Genomic DNA, 7,976 nt, shown 5'->3' on the forward strand with positions numbered 1-7,976 from the left:
GTTGTGTGCTCGCTCTCATTGGCCCGCCTAACCAGAAAATGCCTGCGGTACACCCATTTGGATAAGAGTGCACGCAGATGCGGGCCTCGACGGCTACACATTTCCTCGGGCGGCCGCCTCCCGGCCTCCGTGGAGCGCGGGATGCACGGTCCCATCGACAAGCCTCTCCCGTTTTTACCGTGGCGTCGCGGTTCACCACGGCAGGCGGGTCGGTCTCCTCCGCATAAAAAGGGGGACCCCCGCTTTTTGTTCCACGAAATCGCACAAGCTTTTTTCGCATCCACGGTTTGCCACCGCACACCAAAATGCCGATCCGGCTGCCTACTTTAGCCAACAGGTGGAGCCAGGCGCGCCGTACTTGCGCGGCACTTCCCACGTCCACCGAAGTCGGTGCCAAGGACCACTTTCGGCGCCGGAGCCGCGTACGAGCCTACTCGAGGCGGAAGAACGAAGCCAGCAAGGGCCTGGCCGCAAGTGCGTTCAATTGTCGGGACGTCCAAGTCCCTCGTTCTTCCGTGCTTCCTCTTTCGGCAAGTCGTTGCGGCACCTTCCCAAAGCGCGCAGACCCGCTAATCGCGACGAGCGCGACGTGGCCGTGCCGCCTTTCCCTCGGCAGCAAGCAAAACGCCTGGCAACGTCGACGCTCCCCTAACCGCGATCTCGCACCGTGTTTCGTGTGGCGAATTCAAAAGCCGGCCGGCGCTGCTGCAACCATTACGGTCGGTACGCATACGCCGCGGAGGGCGGGACGGTCATCGGAGCGTGCGGTTCCTCCATCGAGTACTGCGCACCTCGGCCGTCGCATCGCCGTGCCATGACCGGCCGCGCGTCAACGCGAACCGGTGCCAGCGAGATCCCTCGCCTGCAAGAACCGACCGGCAGCCTCCGTCACCCGAGGACGCGGAGGCGCTTGCCGCGGACGGCGGGACGGTATGCACTGGTGCACAGCGGACCCGTCACATCGCCAGTTCCTTGACCGACCGCCGACGCTTGTGCCGTTCCTCTCGTACTTGGCAGTCGCCGCGCGATTGTCGGGTCTCGTTCTTGCACGCTCGAACGGTCGGGAGGGCACTCGGCTGGCGTTTCGGGAACGCGCAGCCTCGCCTTCTACCGACGTAACCACGACTCGCCGTTCGCGCTCCGCCGCTCCTGTTTACAGTACTAGGCGGTCCCGCAGCGGTCGGGTCGCGCATTTCGAGCGCTTCGAGCCACGGTGCAGTGGCGGGTCGAAAGCCGACCTATGAGTGCGTTGCGCCGTTTGTACCCGCGTCCGCCACCTGGCCGACCGTCCAAGGTCGCGGTGTTGGCGTCCGCTGGGCGCAACAATTTGTCACGGGGTGCCGCTCCACATTCAGGCAGCCCCGTGGGGAAAAGCCGACCCCGCGTCCAAACGGGGTCAGCGGCAGAAAGTGTCGGGCGCAGACGCAGCTGAGGCGCTCACCCTTCACAATCCGTTAATGATCCTTCCGCAGGTTCACCTACGGAAACCTTGTTACGACTTTTACTTCCTCTAAATGATCAAGTTTGGTCATCTTTCCAACAGACCGGCGCAACCGAAAGGCCGCGCCGGACATCGGTCCGAAGACCTCACTAAATCATTCAATCGGTAGTAGCGACGGGCGGTGTGTACAAAGGGCAGGGACGTAATCAACGCGAGCTTATGACTCGCGCTTACTGGGAATTCCTCGTTCAAGGGGAACAATTGCAAGCCCCTATCCCAATCACGAAAGAAGTTCCACGGGTTACCCAGTCTTTTCAGACAGGGATAAAGACACGCTGCTTCCTTCAGTGTAGCGCGCGTGCGGCCCCGGACATCTAAGGGCATCACAGACCTGTTATTGCTCTGTTTCGTGCGGCTAGGAGCCGCTTGTCCCTCTAAGAAGGTTGTAAGGTGCTGGGAACCCCGCACCTATTTAATAGGCTAGAGTCTCGTTCGTTATCGGAATTAACCAGACAAATCGCTCCACCAACTAAGAACGGCCATGCACCACCATCCACCGAATCAAGAAAGAGCTCTCAATCTGTCAATCCTCCCAGTGTCCGGGCCGGGTAAGTTTTCCCGTGTTGAGTCAAATTAAGCCGCAGGCTCCACTCCTGGTGGTGCCCTTCCGTCAATTCCTTTAAGTTTCAGCTTTGCAACCATACTTCCCCCGGAACCCAAATACTTTGGTTTCCCGGAAGCTGCCCGCCGAGTCATTTGAGTAACTCAGGCGGATCGCTGGTTGGCATCGTTTATGGTCAGAACTAGGGCGGTATCTGATCGCCTTCGAACCTCTGACTTTCGTTCTTGATCAATGAAAACATTCTTGGCAAATGCTTTCGCAGTAGTTCGTCTTGCGACGGTCCAAGAATTTCACCTCTAGCGCCGCAATACGAATGCCCCCGTCCGTCCCTCTTAATCATTACCTCGTATTCCAAAAACCAACAGAACAGAAACGAGGTCTTGTTCTATTATTCCATGCAAGTTTATTCAGGCGACTCGCCTGCGTTGAGCACTCTAATTTTTTCAAAGTAAAAGCACCGGCCATCTCGAGGCACACAATGAAGTGCACCAAGAAAGAACCGGCATGATGTTCAGTCCGAGCCGTCGCATCGGGTAGATGCACTACTCGTCTGGAACTGAGATCCAACTACGAGCTTTTTAACCGCAGCAGCTTTAGTATACGCTATTGGAGCTGGAATTACCGCGGCTGCTGGCACCAGACTTGCCCTCCAATTGATCCTCGTTAAAGGATTTAGAGTGTACTCATTTCAATTACGGGGCCTCAAAAGAGTCCCGTATTGTTATTTTTCGTCACTACCTCCCCGTGCCGGGAGTGGGTAATTTGCGCGCCTGCTGCCTTCCTTGGATGTGGTAGCCGTTTCTCAGGCTCCCTCTCCGGAATCGAACCCTGATTCTCCGTTACCCGTAACAACCATGGTAAGCAAGTAACCTACCATCGAAAGTTGATAAGGCAGACACTTGAAAGAAACGTCGCCGGCTCGTGGCCATGCGATCAGCACAAAGTTATCCAGAGTCACCACACAATACGGGCCGAAACCCGATCGATCTTGGTCTAATAAAAGCACCCGTTACCCAAAGGGCTCCAGGCTCACTGCATGTATTAGCTCTAGAATTGCCACAGTTATCCAAGTAGGAAGAAACGATCTAAGGAACCATAACTGATTTAATGAGCCATTCGCGGTTTCGCCTTATTTCGGCATGTACTTAGACATGCATGGCTTAATCTTTGAGACAAGCATATGATTACTGGCAGGATCAACCAGGTAATCGTTCGACTGCGCGTCCGTCCTCGCCTTCGGCGGGCCGGACGCAGTCTGTGTGCGGCGGAGGCCACCTTCAGGCGCCCCAACACGCTTATTTTGCACTCCGAGATGACGGCGTTCGAGCTCGCTACGGCACAACCTTCCCGAAAGACGAGTGGGAGCCGTGCGGCAAGAAGCACGTTCATGCTCGCTCTTTTTCGTTGCATCGACTCGGTCGCGCCGTGCGGGTTGCCCAAGCCCGCTGCACTGTCGGTGGACCGGCCGGAACTAGCAACGGAGCCGAGACTGCAAAGCCGCCAGACGACGGGTCACGCCCGCGTCTTCGGCGCTTTCGCATCTGAATCGCCCGAGGACGACACGGAACACACCTCGATATCGTGGTAAAACGGCACCGTCCGACAACCAGCCCCTAACGCATCAAGCGGATGAGGCTGCAGACGACTGCCGTGGATTCCCCTGGAGCAGACCCGAGGACACGCTTGACGAGGCCGAAGCCCGCCGCATATCAGACACCCGGTCGCTTTCGCGTACGCCGCTCACGAGAACCCCCACATAATAGCAGCGATAAGTACCCAGACCTCCTTGGGCACTAATACGAGCGTACTCGAGAAAATTTCACCGCGGGTGTGCCCCGAAACGTGTGGCACGTTGAGCGTGCCACAAGTCTACGTCGCTCTCAAACCCGCCGAGGTCGTAGAATTTGCGACCCTACTCACGAAATTCCCACCGAGGATACGGCCGCAAACGTACCGCACCTTGGGTAGGCCACGAGTTTGTGCAACACTACGCTGACGGCACAGCACCGAGGTCGTGCGCGCACGCACGGGAAAATTCCGCCGCGGTTTCTGCCGAAAACGTGAGGCACCACGACTCTCCGCAAGTTCGCGTCGACTGCGAAAGACCGAAGTCGTGAACGACGTGTCCGCTACTCGCCGCCGACACGCTGGACACCAAACGTACAACGACTCGACGGCGTCGTAGAGGCCCACGACGCGGTTTTCCTTAACGACGTCTCGGCGTGGCACCGACAGGTTAGAACGGCCGACCAACGTTCCCTGTCCGCCGTTCGGCTCAGTCGAAGGGCTCGGCGACTTCGGCAACGCTGCGAAGCCGCACGGTGACGCACGCCATGTCCCCATTTTTTTTTTTTTCTTTCTGCGTCTGCCGGGGTGCCCCTATAATAGCAGCGATAAGCACCCAGACCGCCGTGGGTCGCTCGCCCCGGCTGACGTGGTTTTTCGTACTCCTGCGGCGGTCGCCGTCAAGCACGTCCAAATACGCTACTTTCGTGGGCGCATTCACGCTCTTTCGCTTCGCCGGAGTGCCAGCACTCACTCTGCCAAAAACGGCGAACATCCGAGCGGCGGTTCCCACTTTTGCGTCGGCGTCGCAAACCCCGCCCCGGCAGACGAGGTTTGCCGTACTCGTGCGACGGTGGCCGGCGGGCACGTCGAAAGACGCCGATATCGTGCGCGAATTGGCGCACCTTGGCTTCACCGGAGTGCCGCCACTGACTCCTCCAAAAACGGCGAAGATCCGAGCGGCGCTTCCCACTTTCGCATCGGCGTCCCGAACTCCGCCCCGGCTGACGCGGTTTACCGTACTCGTGCGACGGTCGCCGGCGAGCACGTGGAAAGACGCCGATATCGTGCCCGAATCGGCTCCGTTCGGCTTCGCCGGAGTGCCAGCACTGGCTCGGCGAAAGACGACGAACATCCGAGCGACGGTTCTCACTATTGCGTACGCGTCGCAAACCCCGCCCCGGCAGACGCACTTTGCCGTACTCGTGCGACGGTCGCCGGCGAGCACGTAGAAAGACGCCGATATCGTGCCGGAATCGGCCCCGTTTGGCTTCGCCGGAGTGCCAGCACTCACTCGGCCACAAACGGCGAACATCCGAGCGGCGGTTCCCACTTAGCCGTCGGCGTCCCGAACTCCGCCCCGGCAGACGCGGTTGCCGAGCTCGTGCGACTAGCGACCGCGAAGCCGTCTCGCGACGCCGCTTTCGTGCGCGGCTCCCACTGCGACCTGGGTCACCCGAGGTCGACGAGCAAGAAAGAATGTCGAAAAAAATTTTTTTTTTTTTTGCGTCTGCCGGGGTGCCCCTATAATAGCAGCGATAAGCACCCAGACCGCCATGGGTCGCTCGCCCCGGCTGACGTGGTTTTTCGTTTTCCTGCGGTGGTCGTCGTCAAGCACGTCCAAACACGCCACTTTCGTGGGCGCATTCGCGCTCTTTCGCTTCGCCGGAGTGCCAGCACTCACTCTGCCAAAAACGGCGAACATCCTAGTGGCGGTTCCCACTTTTGCGTCGGCGTCGCCAACCCCGCCCCGGCATACGCGGTTTGCCGTACTCGTGCGGCGGTGGCCGGCGGGCACGTCGAAAGACACCGATATCGTGCGCGAGTCGATGCTTCTTGGTCTCGCAGGAGGGCCGCCACTCACTCCTGCAAAAACGGCGAAGATCCGAGCGGCGCTTCCCACTTTTTCGTCGGCATCGCAAACCTCGCCCCGGCAGACGCGCTTTGCCGTACTCGTGCGACGGTCGCCGGCGAGCACGTCGAAATACGCCGATATCGTGCCCGAATCGGCCCCGTTTCGCTTCGCCGGAGTGCCAGCACTCACTCGGCCAAAAACGGCGAACATCCGAGCAGCGGTACCCACTTAGCCGTCGGCATCCCGAACTCCGCGCCGGCTGACGCGGTTGCCGAGCTCGTGCGACTAGCGACCGCGAACGCGTCTCGCGACGCCGCTTTCGTGCGCGGCTCCCATTGCGACCTGGGTTACCCGAGCTCGACCAGCAAAAAAGAAGGTCGAAAAAAAATTTTTTTTTCTGCGTCTGCCGGGGTGCCCCTATAATAGCAGCGATAAGCACCCAGACCGCCGTGGGTCGCTCGCCCCGGCTGACGTGGTTTTTCGTACTCCTGCAGCGGTCGCCGTCAAGCACGTCCAAATACGCCACTTTCGTGGGCGCTTTCGCGCTCTTTCGCGTCGCCGGTGTGCCAGCACTCACTCTGCCAAAAACGGCGAACATCCTAGTGGCGGTTCCCACTTTTGCGTCGGCGTCGCCAACCCCGCCCCGGCATACGCGGTTTGCCGTACTCGTGCGGCGGTGGCCGGCGGGCACGTCGAAAGACACCGATATCGTGCGCGAGTCGATGCTTCTTGGTCTCGCAGGAGGGCCGCCACTCACTCCTGCAAAAACGGCGAAGATCCGAGCGGCGCTTCCCACTTTTTCGTCGGCATCGCAAACCTCGCCCCGGCAGACGCGCTTTGCCGTACTCGTGCGACGGTCGCCGGCGAGCACGTCGAAATACGCCGATATCGTGCCCGAATCGGCCCCGTTTCGCTTCGCCGGAGTGCCAGCACTCACTCGGCCAAAAACGGCGAACATCCGAGCAGCGGTACCCACTTAGCCGTCGGCATCCCGAACTCCGCGCCGGCTGACGCGGTTGCCGAGCTCGTGCGACTAGCGACCGCGAACGCGTCTCGCGACGCCGCTTTCGTGCGCGGCTCCCATTGCGACCTGGGTTACCCGAGCTCGACCAGCAAAAAAGAAGGTCGAAAAAAAATTTTTTTTTCTGCGTCTGCCGGGGTGCCCCTATAATAGCAGCGATAAGCACCCAGACCGCCGTGGGTCGCTCGCCCCGGCTGACGTGGTTTTTCGTACTCCTGCAGCGGTCGCCGTCAAGCACGTCCAAATACGCCACTTTCGTGGGCGCTTTCGCGCTCTTTCGCGTCGCCGGTGTGCCAGCACTCACTCTGCCAAAAACGGCCAACATCCGAGCGGCGGTTCCCACTTTTGCGTCGGCGTCGTAAACCCCGCCCCGGCAGACGCGGTTTGCCCTACTCGTTCGACGGTCGCCGGCGAGCGCGTCGAAAGACGCCGATATCGTGCGCTAATTGGCGCTCCTTGGCTTCTCCGGAGTGCCGCCACTCACTCCTCCAAAAACGGCGAAGATCCGAGCGGCGTTCTCCACTTTCGCATCGGCGTCCCGAACTCCGCCCGGGCTGACGCGGTTTACCGTACTCGTGCGACGGTCGCCGCCGGGCACGTCGAAAGACGCCGATATCGTGCCGTAATCGGCCCCGTTTGGCTTCGCCCGAGTGCCAGCACTCACTCGGCCAAAAACGGCGAACATCCGAGCAGCGTTTCCCACTTTCGCATCGGCGTCCCGAAGCCCGCCCCGGCAGACGCGGTTTGCCCTACTCGAGCGACGGTCGCCGGCGATCACGTCGAAAGGCGCCGAATTCGTGCACGAATCGATGCTTCTTGGTCTCGCAGGAGGGCCGCCACTCACTCCTGCAAAAACGGCGAAGATCCGAGTTGCGCTTCCCACTTTTTCGTCGGCGTCCCGAACTACGCCCCGGCTGACGCGGTTTACCGTACTCGTGCGACGGTCGCCGGCGGGCACTTCAAAATACGCCGATTTCGTGGGCGCATTCACGCTGTTTCGCTTCCCCGGAGTGCCAACACTCACTCTGCCGAAAGCGGCGATCATCCGAGCGGCGGTTCCCACTTTTGCGTCGGCTTCGCAAACGGCGCCCCGGCAGACGCGCTCGTGCGACGTACTCGTGCGACGGTCGCCGGCGAGCACGTCGAAAGACGCCGATATCGTGCTCGAATCGACCCCGTTTCGCTTCGCCGGAGTGCTGCCAGTCACGGCGCAGAAAACGGCGAACAAGTGTTTTTTTTTTTTTCCTAGAAT

At 60.1% G+C, this 7,976-nt stretch overlaps 1 non-coding gene across 1 annotated transcript; it reads right to left on the reverse strand.

Annotated features, from left to right (window-relative positions):
• Positions 1 to 1,455: 1,455 nt before the first annotated feature.
• Positions 1,456 to 3,270, reverse strand: LOC142792069 (small subunit ribosomal RNA). Its single transcript, XR_012890626.1, has one exon. It is a non-coding gene; the product is annotated as a small subunit ribosomal RNA (ribosomal RNA).
• Between the last annotated feature and the right edge of the window lie 4,706 nt (positions 3,271 to 7,976).

Source organism: Rhipicephalus microplus, unplaced genomic scaffold, assembly GCF_043290135.1.
Source record: "Rhipicephalus microplus isolate Deutch F79 unplaced genomic scaffold, USDA_Rmic scaffold_202, whole genome shotgun sequence".
Classification (NCBI taxonomy): domain Eukaryota; kingdom Metazoa; phylum Arthropoda; class Arachnida; order Ixodida; family Ixodidae; genus Rhipicephalus; species Rhipicephalus microplus.